Source organism: Marmota monax, unplaced genomic scaffold (genome assembly GCF_021218885.2).
Source record: "Marmota monax isolate L192 unplaced genomic scaffold, Marmota_monax_Labrador192_F-V1.1 WCK01_AAM20220418_F8-fsc00248, whole genome shotgun sequence".
Lineage (NCBI taxonomy): Eukaryota > Metazoa > Chordata > Mammalia > Rodentia > Sciuridae > Marmota > Marmota monax.
The window spans coordinates 2,036,480-2,054,253 of record NW_026692019.1 but is presented as its reverse complement, the minus strand read 5'-3'; the positions used below and the strand labels follow the sequence as shown (position 1 = coordinate 2,054,253).

The window sequence follows — 17,774 nt, the reverse complement described above, 5'->3', positions numbered from 1 at the left end:
GGGTTTCAATTATAATATTATAGTACCATAAAAAACATAAAAATATTTCATCTTATTAAAGTGGAGTAATTTGTCTAAATTCAAAAATTTTATAAGGATCATTTCAAAATGTGAATTTTTTAAAAAAGGGTTAATAGCTAGAAAGATATAAAAAGATTCAAGATGTGGAAATATATTTTAATATAAAAGGATAAAGGAAAAATAAATGTTTCTAGATGAGATAATCTTTGTGTGGTAAAGTAAAAAGTTGTAAAATGTCTAAGTAAGTTGCAAAAGGCTTTAAAAGGTTAAATTGAAGGTGGTTAAGATACCTTCATGATGGAGGAAAGATTGCATCATTTCAAGCCTAGTTAATCTTAAAAGCATTACTTAAAAAAAAAACAAAAAACAAAAAACAAAAAAAAACATGAAAATGGGAAGATAATAGGATAAAAGCAATTTGGAGAAAGAATATTAGAAATTTGAAGTGAAAAACTTTGAAGACACAAGTACAGGAAGGTTAAAAAAAAGATAGAGAAGATGTAGGAAGATAAAAATAGATGTAGGAAGACAAGAATTTTAAACCCACAAAATAGGAAGAAAAAAATACTAGGAGTAAAAAAAGCAACTAAGGGTAAATATACAAACCTTAGAAGAAAACTAGAAGATAGAAACAAGATAAAAAATGGTTAAAAATTTCACGTAAAGTATTTCAGATAAAAATACAAAAAGCTAAGACAACTATTAGATATAGACATTCAAGATAGAAAAAGGTAGAAGAGAGAAGTTTAAAGTAAAATATTGGATAAAATAGAAGAACAAGGAGATTATCAGTAATTTTTTCAAAAAGCCCATCAACTTTAATTTCTGGTGGTGCAGAAATTAGAAGTCTCAGATGAGGGTGATAAAATTTACAGACAAGAGCCAATTTAGAAAACGTTAAACTACATCAAAAATTTAAAAGGACTAAAGTAATTCTAAAAACCAAGGCAAAATGCTTTTGGAAGACTTGAATTTAAAAGGATCTTTAAATTTCCAAAGGATGCATATAGGATATTTTGGAACATCATCCCTGAAGAAAAATCAGTTAATGTTTTACTTAACAGGAATCCCATACAATCCTCAGGGACAAGGCATAGTTGAAAGAGCTCATCAAACTATTAAAACGTACTTATTAAAACAAAAAAAAGGAAATTGGAAAGGGGTATATATCCCCCAAAGGTAAACTTAAAATAACCCTTTTTACTCTAAACTTTTTAAATTTGGATTCATCAGGACTTAGTGCTGCGGAAAGGCATATGTATCCAAAAAAATGTACATAAGCCTAAGGTACTTTGGAAGGATATTCTAATCAGACAATGGAAAGGTCCTGACCCAGTGATTGTCTGGAGTCAGGGTTCTGTTTGTGTGTTTCCACAGGGAGAACAGCAGCCAATTTGGATTCCAGAGAGACTAACCAAAGCGATTTCTACAGACCAAAAAGAAGATGATTTGACTCAAATCCATAACAGCTGATATCCAGAGCTCCAGCTTGGCTATTCTTACATCTGTGACACTGATTAACCAGGATGCTTTTTTCAATATCTATTTTATTATTGCATTTTTCCACATCATAAAGTTCTATTTTATTTTTTGAGCTCATACAAATCTAGGTTAATGTTTTTCTGATCAGTTTTATTTTTTTGACTGTGGAGTTTTTAAACATTGCAATGGAAATTTCACCTGTGTAAAGCTACAAGGCCTTTACTATTGTCTTATGTGTTGTATGTTACGTGTGCACACTTCTGTTTTGTGTTGTATGTCTGTATGTGTGTATGTCCATATATCATATACGAGGAGCGCTCATGAGTAAATGGATCCAATTTTTTTTTTTTATTATTCTCGTGATTTTAATGGTTTAATTTAAATTGGGTAAATAGCTGTTGAGGATTGTTTTAATATGTGTACAAATAAGGAGGTTAACAGATCTGTTTGTTTACTTTCACCTTTCCTTTTCATTATATTTAATAATTCTGTTCAGGATAATGTAAATTGTTCAAAAAATTGTTTTCTTAGTACCTGTTGGAATGTTACATAACTTTTTTAGCATCATTGTCAGAATTCCTATTTTCATCCCAGTGCCAGTGAAGACAAAGATGAAACCAAACTACAGTTTCTTCGATAGTTATCACAATAAACTGTATAAACTAATGCATCAATGAATAATAACTCAACAAGTAATGCTCATTCAAGGAGTTGATTTATTTTTGGAGGAAATGGACATATTGATAGATTCCTCTGCTTTGAACTGCTTGCAGAACTTGCCTGGACTATGTATCACTTGTATGCATTGTGATCTATCTGTTGATGCAGTGAATTATGGTAGTGCTGGTGTATCTCTGCTGATGTGTCACCAGTGATGCAATTTTTCCTAAGGAGCCATCAATTGGCTTGGTGTTGTGGCATTTCTGTATCCTCCTCCCTTCTACTAGTGATGGTCTAATTTGGGGGTCCAACAGAGGTGAGGCAAAGAACCTCACCCCCCACCAGCACCAAGGCCAAATTTGGGGGCCAACAGAGGTGAGACAAAGAACCTTACCCCCCCACTGGTGCATAGGCCTATCCACAAGTATGGCTATATGCTGGACTGGTAGTCAGTGATGGGTATGATCCAATTGCAGTGGTATCAACCTAAGACAGGAGGCTGACACCTAGAGGTCAGTTCATCCGATGACGGGTAAGAACCATATGTTGAATTGGACAAAACAAACAGGCATGGTCCCTAGCCACATTGCTTGTTACTTAATTAAACAGAAGGGGGGAGATGCTAAGAGCCACAGCCAAGTAATATGATGCATGGCATTTTTGATTGAAAGGTGATGCCAGCAAGCCATTGAGATGATATGATTATGTTAAGATCTGCATTCATATGGATATTGGACTCCTGCTGTCCACCTTGGCCTGCTACAGGACTTCTGGAGAGTTGTCATTGGTTGGGGAAGTGTGGTAGGAGGGAATTCCGAAGAAGGGACATCCTGTTGGGGTTCGGGAGAACGCTGCGTGGGTCGGTCGGCAATCTTCCCGGGAGCGTATGGGGCATTGGCGGCAGTTTCAAAAATAAAGTTTGTTCCTGCTTGAGTGGCTCGTGATTTTGTGCCCAGCCAGACTGTGGCAGAAGTGTTTCCATTGGCTATCCAGTGTTATTTCTAAAAGTCAAAGTATTTAGGAAAAGGGGTAAGGGAAAAAAACACTGTTTTCCTCGCACTCCTATCCCAGGAGCCCTTTCTGGCCTCACAGAAAACTGATGCAGAAGTTTCATTGAATTCTAAACAGAAAGGATTTTCTGAACTGTGTATCATCAGAGATAAATTAGGTCCTTCCACCTTTTTCTACAAGTGACTTTTTCTACAGTTGATGTTGATAAAAAACTCAAAGCAAAAAAAAATCTCAAAAGACACACATGATATAATAAACAAACATTTACATGAATGTGTGTGCCATTGCATGGGAATGGGTTGCTTTTGAAAACTGCCATCTATCAGTAAATAATCTCATTTAACAGGGGCAGGGGTATGAATACCCCACATGGTGTTTCTTTTGGATATCTGACACCTCCATCTATTAAGAAATCACATCTGATTACAAAATCCTCTGATTTTTTTTTAAGAATACATCAGCTGCTCTCTGGAGCTGTACTAGTTGGTTCATTAGACTGACACTCAAAAGCAAAAAGAAAAGAATGAATTAAAGGAATGTGACACAACGACCAGACCTTTCTAAACCCTTGCTCAGCTGCTTCCTGGGAGATGGTCTTTTGGTGCAGTTTCTAGCTGTGTTTGGTAAAGCCCCCAAAAGGTTTACGTGCATGCATGCATGCTTGCCTGCATGCACACACACCCACCTCCCCGCATGCACATGCACAAATTCACATAAACAAAGGCATTGACTGTTGTTCTCACGACATGTCAAACAGCAGCTGGCACCAGGAAACTGGATGTTGTCATCAAATGAATAAGTGTTCATTGCACCTGCAATCAGTTCTCTGATGGATACAAGCAGGGGGTTCACTTTCTTTTTCAGACTAGGATGTTCTAGAGCTACTGGTGCTTGTTTCATGTGCTGCCCCCTGCTAGGAGGCCAAAAGAAGTGATTCCACTCCTCCTTAAGTTTGATGGCCATAAAACACTGTGTTTGAAAAAAAGTGACTATTAAGCCCTGGGTTTCAATGCAAAGTCCATTGCATTTTTAATTCATGGGTGCTTATTTATTAATTGTGTCTTTAATGTTTTCAGAAGGCTCCGTGTGGGTAGTGCTGGGCTTGTCCATCCTACCTGCCTCACCTCCATGACTGAGGAACATTGCTGCCTTTGGCTCATTCTCCTGTTCACAGGCTGGGGTTGTGCTGTGGTTAACATCACAATAGTACAGTAAGGATTAAATGAGAAAGGTCATGAATGCGGCCACAGTGTGCCTGACACAGGAGAAGGGTTCAAGAAATATTTTTAATTGCTGTGTTTGGATCTTGAGTATATCTCCAAGGCCCATGTGTTGACAGCTTCATTTTAGTGTAGGGGAATATGGGAGGGGAGGGGGGTAGAGCCTGTGAAAGTCGGGCCTGCTGAGAGGCTTTAGGTAAATGGGGCATGCCCCAAAGAACACTGTGGGGCCCTGCTGTCTTTCTCCCTTGTGATTAACCAGAAAATGAAAGGATCTTTTCTGGCATGTTCCTGCCATGATGTGCTGCCCCCTGATAGGGGGCTAAAAGCAAGAGGTCCAACCAACAGCAGACTAAAACCTCCAAAACTCTATGCTAAACTAAACCTTTCCTCTTTGTAAGTTGATTATCTCAGGTATTTTGTCACAGGAATGGACCATTGGCTAACACAGTTAACATGATTCTTCAGAGACTGGCCTAAATCTGTCTGCTCTTCACCTGATATTACTCAATTTTATCCTGTGTGCTCAGGTCAGAGGCCAGGTTTCTTTTCTGAACAGGGAATTGTGAGTATCTGGTATTTAATCTTGATATTTCTCACTCCATTCCTTCTCTTTCTCTTTTTTAGCTCCCACTCCTAGAAAGTCCATAGTCTTCCCTTCTGGAACCTATCTCCTCTAGAGAGAGCACATGGGTTGTGCCAAGTGTCAGTCAAAGGCAGTGACCCTTACAGTGCTCACTCAGTGGAAAAGACTGCAATGACTTGGTCATGCTGCCCTCCTTGGCCCAGGGTAAAGCACTGAGCAGAGTGGGCAAAGGATATATAACAACAAGTCCTGTCTTCTCGGTCCTGGTCCTTCTGGTCTTGCCTGAGCCTGCACTCCATCATTGTGATCTCTCATGGCCCTTTACATGCCTGCCATTGGGAGTGATTAAAATACTGCCTTTCCTGAGCCTCCCAGCCATGGCCTCCCCTCATTGTCTTCCTTTCCTAGGTTCATCTTGCAGTCACTCTTTTTCAGGAACCTCTGTGGCTCCAGTTACAGCTGGGTTAGGGATGGTCAGGGTGAGTCCACTCTTCTAAAAGCAGAAAGAGAAGATATCAGGATGTTACTGTCTGTGGAGGAAAAAAAAAACATAAATTGTCTTCTAAAACACAGATAAAATTTACAGAGCTTACTGTGTGCCAGACACGGGGCTCGATGCTTTGTCCACCCATATCTCTCAGTCTTCCTGAAAATTCCATGAGGTGGGTCATATTCTTTCCATTTATTAATAAGGAATCAATGTAAAGAAGTTAACTTTGCTAAGGACATGTGGTATGGGCGTGTACCATGGCCTAATCAATTTCCTTGCCCCTTTCTTTGTCTATGAATTCATTGGCACCAGAACATGCATGCTAAATGCAGAGTAGGTTCCCTGCGAAATTCCCCCAGAAGCCAATCAGGCCACACACTGCAAACTAATATCTCTCAGGCCCAAAGTGCAGCCCCATGGCTCCTGGGCATACCTTAGTTTTACAAGGCTTCCAGTTACGTGGGGTCTCCCATTCATCCCCACAGCCTGTTCTTTGATCCTCAAAATTACCCTAGGATCCAAACCTGCATAAGTCCCATATTGCAGATGTGGAATGAGCAGAAGGGTTTCCAGAGCAATTATCCAAGGCAGTGGAGTATATATGTGGCTGGACTGGAAAATAGACCCATGTTCTTCCAGTTTCTGAAAGCCTGCATGAGCCACTCACAGGCTACAAAACACTGGAAAGTCACATTATTTTTTCAGCACAAGTAGCCATTGAATATCTAAATCCTGAGTTTATAATGGAACAGTAAGAAATCCACCTTTTGTTTGTTTGCCCACATCTTGCCAGAAGGTGACTTGAGGACAGAGTCCTGCTTAACAGGGATTGTCTTGATTTTACTGAATTTATTTCACAAACACCCTGGATGTTATTTAAACAAAGTTTATTCTTCCTATGCCCTCGTATGTGCCTTTATAATTTCTAGCAGGCAGATGTGGACTGGGGCCTTTGAGGTTTCTGGACAAAGGTGACAATGAGTCTGATTCAAGGGATTTAAATTTTGCTTGGACAAAGAAGGGCTTGGCCATGTGCCATCCTGCAGCCATTGGATAGAAATACCAGCAGAGTATGATTCATGCTGCTCCTGTGCTTGGCTGATCTGCAGCCAGAGAAAGAACAAGATGCTCAGAGTGAATAAGGTCATACAATGGCTTTTAGGAGAATTTTGATCTATTGGTTCAAGAACAGTTTGGTTAAGTGGATTTTTAAAAGAGAAATCATGAAAGAATAAGGCCTCAGTATTTAATCAGAAGCTTTGGAACAGGCATTTGGGGGGGATATTGCAATCCTGAACAGAAGATTCACTGCGACTCAAACCTTTCCTGCTTTGGTTAAGTCTCCTGTGGATTCTATATTCATGTTATAAATCTGGGGCATGTAAACTCCTTTGCAGATTCAGCTACAACCATCTGTCATCTAAAGAATAAGGAGAATGAAATTTGGCACACAGTACATGAAAAGCATAGATTTGTTTGTTTGTTTGTTCCTTAGGTAAAGTTTTATATAAGTGAACTATTTTACAGAAAAAAATCAGAATTGATTTTGAAGAATCCACTTTTTTTTGTATAGCTCATAAACTTTTTTATTTGTTCAAAAATCACAAACACAAGGCACAGTGGTGCATGCTTGTAATTCTAGCAGCTTGGGAGTCTAAGGCAAGAGGATAACAAGTTCAAGGCCAGCCTCATTAACTTAGTGAGGCCCAATCTCAAAAAATGAAATGTGCTGGAGATTTGGCTCAAGGGTTAAGAGCCCTGGGTTCAATCCCCAGCACCAAATAAACAAACAAATAAATATCACAAACAAAAATAAATAAATTTTGTGTTGTCCTGTTTATCCCCATGACTGCTTTGATTTTTCACTCAGACTTTATTAAAATGTGCATCTCTCAGTGGGCCTTTCCTCAAAGCTCCAAATCTGAAATATTACCACATGTTAGGAAGTTGTCTTTAGATGCAATCATAGTGGTGTGGTTTTATATAATAAGAGAAAAAATGGCTCTTTTTTTCTTTGGAAATACTTAATGAAATACTTAAAAATGAAATAATCAGAGCTGGTGGGGATCCAGAGAAAATAAAATTGGCCATGGGTTGACATTGTTGAGGTGGTATATGGTTACTTGGATTTCATTTGACCATGTTTTTTTGCATGTTTAAATTTTTCTATAGCAAAGAAAATTTTTAGTCTTTAAGTAACCATGGAACACACCCTTCTCCACCCTTATCCACAGTCTCTCTTGCTTTGTCCATTTGTTATTTTTCCCCCAGCTTTGTCAGAGCAGCTTGACTCCATGTCTGTCTTCCTCCCTGTTATTTTCCTGCAATGGACCTGGAGATTTCCCCAGAGGCCCAGGAATTGAATAAAGATGGCCCTCAGCTGAGCACCATTGGAAGGGGCTGGGGTCTTGAGGGGGCAGTGCCTAGTGAGAATGTTTAAGTCACTGGGGCTGCACCTCCAAAAGAGATTTGAGACATGGGCCTCTCTTCCTCTCTCCCTCTGTTCCCAGCCTTGAGCTGAATGGGTCTGTCTGCCCTGTGCTTCCCTCCGTGAAGCTGCTTCACCACAGGCTAAAAGTCACAGGGTCCACTGACCATGGAATGACATCTCTGTAACTGTAAGTCAACTATCAGGTAAGCTGCCTTAGCCCAGGAAGACCCCTAAAAAGAGGTAAACTGACCCTTTCAGGCTCATGGTTTTACAGAAGCTGATCCAGAAGAAGTAATCTATGCTTTCCTGTGGAACAGGATCAAACTCAGACTCAGGTACAGATTCTGACTAACACTTATGCTATGAATACTTATGCTAGTTTCTTCATCTCCGGGACTGGAAGAATATATGCCTTCAAAAAATGTTAGCTCCTCTTTTTGGTAAACAATTATTAAGATTTCCCCTGGAAAAAGTTCCATTTGTCTTCTCCCAGATGTCATGTGTATTGGAGGCTTTAGGAAATTTGTGCAATAAAGCTGACACATTTTATTTATAAAAATTTTATCAAGACAAGTAGTATTGTAGCAAATGACCTCCTAGGCATGTCTCTTTTTACGTGTCTCAGGGACCAAGAGGCAGTGCCCTTGGTGCAAGCAGGGACAGGGCCTGGGGGATGTCATGGAGGGTGCTTCTTTGGGCACCAGAGGACCCCAGATTCCATAGTGGGTTCTTGTCACTTCCTAGCTGTGTGACTTGGAGCCCATTGCTTAACCTTGCCAGGCCAATTTTTCCTCTGTGGAATAGGGAGGATGGTAATACCCTCTTCTTAGGGCAGTTGTGAAGACCCAAGGGGAGTCATTAAAGTTCTCACTGCTAAGATTACTACTTTGACTGTGGCCCACCTGATCCAGGGCCCTGGCAGGTGCAAGCACACAAACTCCCATCTGGCCAGTGAGAGGAATGCAGGCACACCTAGCACCTGGGTTTTAATCCTTTGTGGTCACGGGGGTGGGTGGAGGGGATTCAGGGGCATGGATACAAATAGAAGGTCTCCAATGGCTAGTCCTGACCCCCAGGCGCGGTGGGCAGTGTAAAGGAGAGCACTTCAAGCTGGTTCCAGATTGGGTCTGTGTGCAGCAGTGAGGGCGGGGGAGTGTGGGGAGGAGCAAAGTCTCCTGAGATCTCACTGCAGTGGTAGGGGTGGCTGCGGTGGCCAAGAGGTGAGCAGAGGACGGCGGTGTGCGGTGTCAGCAGAGGCGGCCCTTGGGGGCTGAGGAGGGTGAGAGCAGCACAGACCGAGGCACAGTCTAGGGGAGCGGGGTGGCTGGCTTGCCTGTTTCTTCCGATGCAGCCCAGCGCTCCCACAGCTGCAGTAGCGCCCCCAGGTCCGCACTGTTCGGGACCCACGCCAGGAAGGGTGGCCAGGGCTGCGGGCTGCCAGGCCAGTCCCCATGGCCAGTCAGCCCTCATGCTCCTGTGCGACTTCAGGGCTGCCTCAGTTTCTGAGGGCAGCGGGGTTGGTGCTTCTAGCCATGGCAGCACCACTTTGCTTTGTGCCAGGCACTTAACTTGTGTGCTCTAATTCTTGGGCTACACAGAGAGGTGCAGCGCCCTGCCCAAAGTCATACTCCTGGGATATGGTGGGATGGGTTCCCAAACACCCAGGGGCCTGCACCCCTTCCTTTCCTCTGGTCCTTCTCCCAGCGGTGCTCAAAGCTGGTCCCCTCGGTCCTGGTGGGGCTGCCAAAGGTGTGTCTGGGACTCACTTTGAAATTGGATGCAGAATGATTGGTGATTTCCTTGGGACAGGCTTTTTCCATGCCTTTTGTCTGATTCCCAGAACATCTTCCATGCCTAAACTATCCTTTGGCCCTGTGTGAGAGAGCAGAGGTAGGCTTAGAGTGACCTTTGTACTCCAGGGGTGGGGTCACTAGCCCAACAAAAGTGGAATACTGGAGCTGAAGTCTTGCCTCAGGCTAAGGAAAGTTTGATTCCTGTTGAAGCACGTGATTCCAGTCTGGAACAGTTGGTTGTCAACCACAGAACCAATCTCCTCTCCTTGGTGTTGAACTTTTGTGGAGCCCACTTCGATACTGAGCAGTGAGGTTCTTAAATAACAGAACCTGCCTACACACATAAGTGAAAGTGGGTGCAATACTTTCACTTACATGTAAAAGAGAAATAAAGGGAGACAATATATGACATGCGTTGCTATTTCACTCATAACCAGAACTTTCAGTTGTGGTGGAAGACAGCATGCATTGGAATGCTTGCACCTGTTGCTAATAAAGAAGTTTTAGTTGGTTAAAGAAAAAAAAAAATATTAGGATCTAGTTCAAACAAGAAAATCAAATAGGGAGATGAAGATGGAAACTAGGGAGAACACACTTAGTGTTGGGATAACATTATTTATGCTAATAAAAAGGAGAGGCTAGATTAAAGTAGGGATGACATGCCAAGGTCAATTACAGGCTGCCTCAGTCTAACCACAGGTCATACTATGGTCCTTGCATGGATCCCTTTTTTTCCCCACAATGTTGGAGCACATTCTTTGTGTCTTGTGCTTTGAGGTACTGCTACTTGAAGGAATAATAATGAACTCCTTCAGTTGCTATTAATAACAAGTAAAATATTAATAAGATTGAAATTTTTAGATTCATTGGGGTAAGATTTATGTGTCATCACATACTCTTAGCATATATGCTAGTCTATGTATACTCATTATTATAATTTAAATTTATGTTGAATTAATATATAGTGTGGAGAAATTAGCACTAATTTTTAGTTTTCTTATTCTCCTGAAACACCCCTTACTACTTTGTCTTACATAATTAGAGGCAAGGGGTGGGGGTGAGGTTTCCTATAAAAACTTTTACATATTGTGTCTTAAAGTAATGCTCATTTAAGTGGGCTTGATTAAACCACTTTAGGATCAAAATTTTTGTGACCAGGATGAATATTGATTATACAGATCCATCCCACTCAAGCATTGTGTGAAGCCTAGATCCTGGCCCCCAAACACTAAATGCCCCCAAACACTAAATTGAGTGTCCCCCAATCTCTTTGATAACTAAAAATTTTCCTTAAGGACTGTTCTGCCTCTTTGAGAATATTCTTAAAACATATCCATTATGTACTTAATATTAACAAGAAAAGAGTGACAAAAAACCTCTTTCTGGAAAAATTATTTGTTCTGAAGTGTCTGACATATAAAAAAGGACATGATTTTGGTTAGTGACATTTTTGTCAATTATTCTAGAATCTTGGAAGGCAAGGTTGTGTTTGTGTTTAATGGGAATTAACATTAGAAATGTTGACATCTAAACACTAGTATCATTTTAGCAGTTTGATGTGAGAACAGAGTTGGGAAGTGACAGCAGTATGTACGATAGCAGGTCTGAGTTGAGTAGAATATACATTCATGTCATCACTTTGGGGGGTGAGTTACTTACTAGGGATTGAACCCAGAGGTGCTCTACCACTGAGTTCCAGCCCTTTCTCCCCTTCTTGAAATGGGATCTTCTGAAGCTGTTGAAGCAGTCTCAAACTTGGAATCCTTCTGCTTCAGCCTCACAAATTGTGGGGATTAACAAACAAGCAGCACCATGCCCAGCTATAATCACTTTTAAAATAACCCTTTCTACTTACTGGTGTAAATATTAGCAAATTTTGAAAAAGTAGATAGATATACATATACCAGTCCTTATGGTATGACTCATTACAAATTATCTTTTCATTTGAAACACTGCTAGTTATGAAAGAGAAAAATTAAAATAGAGTTTAGCTCAAGCTAGCTACACTGTAACAAAAATTTCTTCAACCTTTTCAACTCTAAAAAGGATGTTTATTTTGACTTTTTAAAAATCTTGTAAGGTGTTTGTTGCTTATTACTATTGAAAGGTGCTATGGAAACAAACATGTAAGTAAAGACTTCTCGGAAGAAGTCTTTACATATTTTCAATTATCTAGAGATATATTGAATCTCTTTGACCTGAGAAGTTAGCCATATTGAAAATAATTAATTTTTATTATTTTGAGCAAGTAAAATGTCCCAGAGTAAAAGACATCAGTACTGTTAAAAATCATTACTTTTTTTTTTCATATTCACACGTTCCTAAGTAAACTAAATAAATAACGAGTTACAAAGATATTGAAAAAGTCCCAGTTTCTAATCATGGAGGATATTTTGTCAAATGGGCAAAATATGCATGCCTTTTTGGAGTTTTACATTTGAGAGACATAAGAGTTAACTGGAAGAAAAACAAATTTTACCATACAATTCTGTGGTTTATAATTAAGGCATTTCATTGATTTTTAAGATGCACATCTGAGATGGATGGAATCTTAAAATTGGCATGTTGTAACCACATGGCAATTTTTCTTCTGAGTGGTACATAGAATGAGAATGTTCTAAGTGTCTTAAAGGTGATGGCATCTCAGAGATAATGAAATAGGAAATATATAAAAATGTCAGCACATTGGTTAATTTTTAGCACTAAAAACTATTCAAAAGTGACTTGCTAAAAGAAGATACACATTTCTGTATCCTTCTTTTTTGGGGGGGGGGCGGGGGAGTACCAGACGGCCTTTGGGACACTTGCTTGTTGGCTGCAGCGCTTTTTGTGGGTCAGGGGTCTCCATGGCACCGCGCTGGCTTCTTGGACTTGTGTGCAGCAGGCGGCGGCACAGGGCGCACTGTTAGCTGGCCGCCAGCTTTTTGAAGGAGCCGGTGGCGCCTGTGCCCTTCACCTGCAGCAGAAAGTTGTTCTGCACCAGCATGCACTGAGTACTTGAGGTAGGTGCAGCCATTCTGCTGGTCAAACTCCACCACCTTGCTGGCCTCTGCTTAGACGCACGCTAGCGAGGAGCCGCTGCTCGCCCAGCCTGCAGACATCTCTGCCACCAGCTGGCTGTACTTGCCAGGCTGGTTCTTCTTGCGGTTGCTCTTAAGCTAGGGGCCACTGTGGGCCTTGTCGCCTCCCGCCCCACCGCCACCTGCATGCACCCCTCTCCCCCCACCGCTGCCACCTGAGCGTGCCTCCCTTTTGGCCCCCTCTGCACCCATGGGCAGCAGGGCCTCCTCCAGCTCCACCCACGTGGAGGCCAGCAGGTTGGTGGCGGTCGGCTAGGAAGCCAGGGGCCACATCGGGAAGAGGAAGGTGAGGGACCGCAGGGGGCTCGGGGCAGGCAACTCCAGCAGGGAGCAGCTGCAGCAGGGCCTGGGGCTGGGTGGCAGGGCTGGGGACAGATGGGCAAGTGCCATTGTGGGGGGGTCGGGGCAGCTGGTGGCTGGGGAGGGCTCAGTCCGAAGTCCGCTGCTGCTGCTGCCACCACTGTTCCAAAGCTGCCCACCATCTGGGCGTGTGTGCTGCACTCTGCCAAACTAGAATTCTTTATTCGGAAGATTCCTATAGAGATCTTTCTCTTCATGTAAAACAAATGGAAGACCAGTGTTCATCAACATGAGGACAATTTTTTGAAAAGGGTTTAAGGGAAACAAACTTCTTGGTCCTTTTCCATGGAGAGCACATGGTGTGCATTTAATGCACTTGAGGTTAACTTGTTCAGACAACACAAGCAGAAATTATGAAATATGGAATATTTTCGTTTCCTTATCGCAACCTATGCATGTAATCTCTACATGGAATAAGGATCTCTTTTGGACGAGTACATTGGAGCTCCAGAATGTATTTCTTGGGCTGCCAAACCCAGAATCATCCTCACCAGCTTTTTTTTAACGTGTGCACCTCAGGGGCCTCTGTTACAGTGGAAGGAGAGTTTGGAGAACCAAGTAGACATCTGACAAGCCACTAGTTAGCTTCCTGGCAGTGTGCTGATGTGGGCCATGACCTCAGGGAAGTGATTGCAATGTGAAGATCCATAGGAAAGCATGGAAAAACCAAAATAGCACCATTATTAGTAACTCCTGATGAAATGATGACATTCCAATGATAACAACAGATGCTAATTGTCCCATCAAAGGGAGTTTCTATGGTAATAAGCCCTTGGTAACAGATTCGTGGCTAAAGAGTTAGTCATTGTAGAAAAAATTATAGTAGAAAAGAATAAGGGTCGTGACCTTCTTTTCCCAACTAAGGCAATCTTTGTGTACTTTGGTGTTATGTAGTGTTGTTAGAAAACTTGTTCTGGATGTAGCCTTTGTGTTGATGTTCAGAAGCATGGACTTCTGGTGGGGTGTGGACGTCTGAGGCTTTTGACTATTCAGCATCATTATTACCTTCCTTCTATTATTATTTCTCTTTCTAAGGATGACATCCTGATGGGTCTCTGAGAGACCTCCATTCCCAATGGTAGTCAATGTCATTTCAGTGGAATTGACACATCTCCTTAGTTCAAGGTGGGCACAGAACACATTACGTTTCCCTGTGCACACTGACCGAGCCAAGGTAGGCGGCCAGCTAACAGTGCGCCCTGCGCCGCCGCCTGCTGCACACAAGAAGACAGATTCCTAATCCCATTGTGGGAGCCCTTGAATCCAGCCATGATGGACATAGGACTACCCACTAGCCTTTTCAATCACAGCAGCCAATAAAGCCCCTTCTGGTTTTACCAAAGTTGTTTCTGAATTGGGTTTCTGTCACTTCCAACCACCAACATCTTTATGAATCCACACAGGAGGCAGGAGATTAACCTCCACATAGGTGATTTGATCAGTTTGTTAATCCATTCATCCGGAACTTTCTGATCTACTCATTCTGGCCTAGGAAGGAAAGTGATATAGTCATAAGAAAAGAACACAAAGCTCTTATAATTGAATCCTCCTGTTATAAACACTTTCCCACACATTTCCTAAGCAATGCAGCAAAAATCTTGTTTCCCTGCCTTCCTTCTGTGCAATGTTTCCAAATTCAGAACATATGCTAAAACACTCCAAATGAACTTGACTACTGCTGTTTCTCTTTCTTCAGGAAACCATTTAAATTTCCAATGTAGTGTCAGGGCCTCTCCTGTCACCTTGATGTCTTTCTTCCAGTTGTGATTTCTTAAAGAAACCCTCCGAGGTCAAGGTCATGAGCTCTCACACTGCCACTCAATATCTTGAGCCTGTTCTCCATCAGAATGAATTCAAGAAAAGACTGGTCAGGTTTGCCTGCTTGACCCTGTATACACACTATTCCCCTTTATGAATTCACACCCAGGGAGGGACTCTAGTCCATTAATATTTAATCACCTTTTGGATGTGATGGGACAGAACTATTGAGTATCCCAATGCACCTCACTAGCATGAAGTTATAAAGTCAATTTGCAGCTTATTACCATCCTTGACTCATCACAAGCAATTTATTGCCAAACCCTGTGACTTATATCCACAAGGAGCTTAAAAATGAAACTCAGATTGGCTAAAAGAAAACTCAGGGTTTTCAACATCACCAGGTCAGGGTATGGATAACCCCATGATCAAGTGCATTTGCTACATGACAAAAAATAAGGTCTAAAATCTTGTGGAGACTAGCCAGGAACAAAGGAGAAGATTAAGAAAATGTGAATAACAAAAATCAAATAAAATCCCTGGATGGGTAGATTCAAAGTAAGAGACAAGTGGAAAATCATTCTGGAGTTTCTTGCTGAGGAAATTAGAAAGCAGAAAGTAGTAAGAGATGAAAGTCAGCAAGTGAAAAAGTATTACTTTTTTGTGCAAAATAATACTGTTTTATTGTAGAAATGGAAATCACCTGAAACCACACTGTCCAAGTATAAACACAATTTAAAGTTTAATGGGTTTCTTTCATACCTAAATACATGCTCTGATTTAGAAAATTGGCATGATATTGTTCGTACTATTTATTACAACCTGTTTGCTTAGGCATAATATTTTATGATTTTTGTGACACATCACTAAGTATTCTAAACACGATTTTTTAAAATTTCATTTTTCACCTAATTACTCAATAGTTTAGACATATCAAGAGGTATAAAGAATGAGATAATAGGACTGAGGATGCAGCTCAGTGGTAGTGTGCTTGTCTAGTGTGCATGAGGCCCCCAGGGGGGAGGAGGGAAAGCATGAGATAATAAATATTCAGCTCAAGATAGAAATCATTACAAACACGGCTGGAGCTTTCCATGTGTTCCTAAGGATACATTTTCCTCTTCTCCAGGGGTAACCACTTTATGCATTAAGAGTGATATTGTCCTGGTTGCAAAATGCTCCATCAGAGAAATGTACCATAAGCTATTTAACCAATTCTTTATAGTCAGGCATTAAGATGGTTTCGAGTTTTCCATTATGATAGCCAACACTGCAATAAACATCATATATACATTGTTGCACACACATCTGTGAATTTTTTTAACTTGAAGACAAATTCCTAGAAATAAAAATCCTCTGGCACAATGGTTAGCACATTTTGCTGGAGGGCAACATTGCCTAGTTGCTTTCCAGGAAAGTTCTAACCAAGTGTACTCCATCCCACCCTCAGCCGGGTTAGGAGGGAACTTGTCCAATAGCAGCTGGATGAGGAAGCCTGGGGAAGTGTCATAAAGTGTGCTTCTAATCCACCTTGTCAACAGGCAGACAGTATCTTCTCCTGGCCCTGGGCTTTCTGCCAGATACTGAGAATACAAAGGCCAGTAAGCCACCCCCCCTTCCACTCCCATGGATCAAGCTGGGGATGGTGCTGCTGTGGGAACAGAATAGTGTGCAGTAGAGACACAGCCCAGCAAAGCACTTTGGAGCACTGCTTCTGGAGCAGGCCTTGACCTTGGCAAACTGTTTCACTTCTCTGTGCCCCAGTTTCCTTATCTGTAAAAATAGGTGGCATGAAACTTGCCCAACTTGATCCATAAATCTGAGGTTCCAAAGGTGCCATGCACAGAGCCAATCACTTGGAACATAATGTTCTTAACTCCTGCTTTTGCATGAAGTCTTATAAAAGCAGGAAAAGGAGGTCAGAGTAGCAGATCAAAGAGTCAAAATGAGTCAGGGAATCTGCCCAAGCTTATCTCATAGAAGGAAAGAGTAGAAAAGTGATTGTCAATGGCTGGAGGAGTGTGGAGGGCAGGGAGGGATAGAAAGTGACTGAATGATTGAGACAGAGCTATGGTTAGAGAGCAAGAATAAGTCTTTGAGTTCTATTGCACAGCAGGGTGACTATGGTTAATGATATAATATCAAATATTTCTAAATAGTGAGGATCTGAATGTTCTCACCACAAATAAATGATAAATGTATGAGGTGATGGATGGGCCAAATACCCTGATTTGATTAGTACACAATGTGTATGTGCATCAAAACATCAGGATGGGTTTGGGGGTTGTAGCTCAGTGGTAGAACACTTGCCTATCATGCATGAGGCCCTGGGTTCAATCCCCAGCACTCCAAAAAAGAATGTAACAATGTACCAAATAAATATGTTCAATTATTATGCATCCATTAAAAATAAAATTTAAAAAAATAGAAACAAGGAAGGAAGACGGATAGGTGGGAGAACAATGATATTTGGGCTCATGGCACAGAAATACAATTACCATCCCAAGTAAGAAGGCCCAGTAAATGATCCATGCCAGGTTTCCTGTGTCCCTACTGGTGTGTCACCCCCAAAAGAGATTACCAAAATGCTTCCTGACTGTGATCCACTCCACTTTCCTGAGGCAACATCTGAGCTGTACAGAAGGCCAGTTACTAAGAGGGCCTTGGCTACTACACAGAAGGGTGTGTTTTCCGTGGTCAGAATGGAAAATTCCTTCTATCCTCATACACTTTCTATAGTTTATGTGTATTATCACTTACAAGAAAGTACACTGTGGGGCAGACAGAGGTAGGAGGATTGGAAGTTTGAGGCTAGCCTTAGCAACTTAGCAAGATCCTGTCTCAAAATAAAATATAAAAAGGGCTGGGGATGTGACTTTGTG

General features: G+C 41.5%; 1 non-coding gene across 1 annotated transcript; it reads left to right on the top strand.

The window, feature by feature from the left end:
• The first annotated feature begins 17,170 nt into the window (after positions 1–17,170).
• Trnad-auc (transfer RNA aspartic acid (anticodon AUC)) lies at positions 17,171–17,244 on the top strand. Its single transcript has one exon. It is a non-coding gene; the product is annotated as a tRNA-Asp (tRNA).
• Positions 17,245–17,774: the final 530 nt, after the last annotated feature.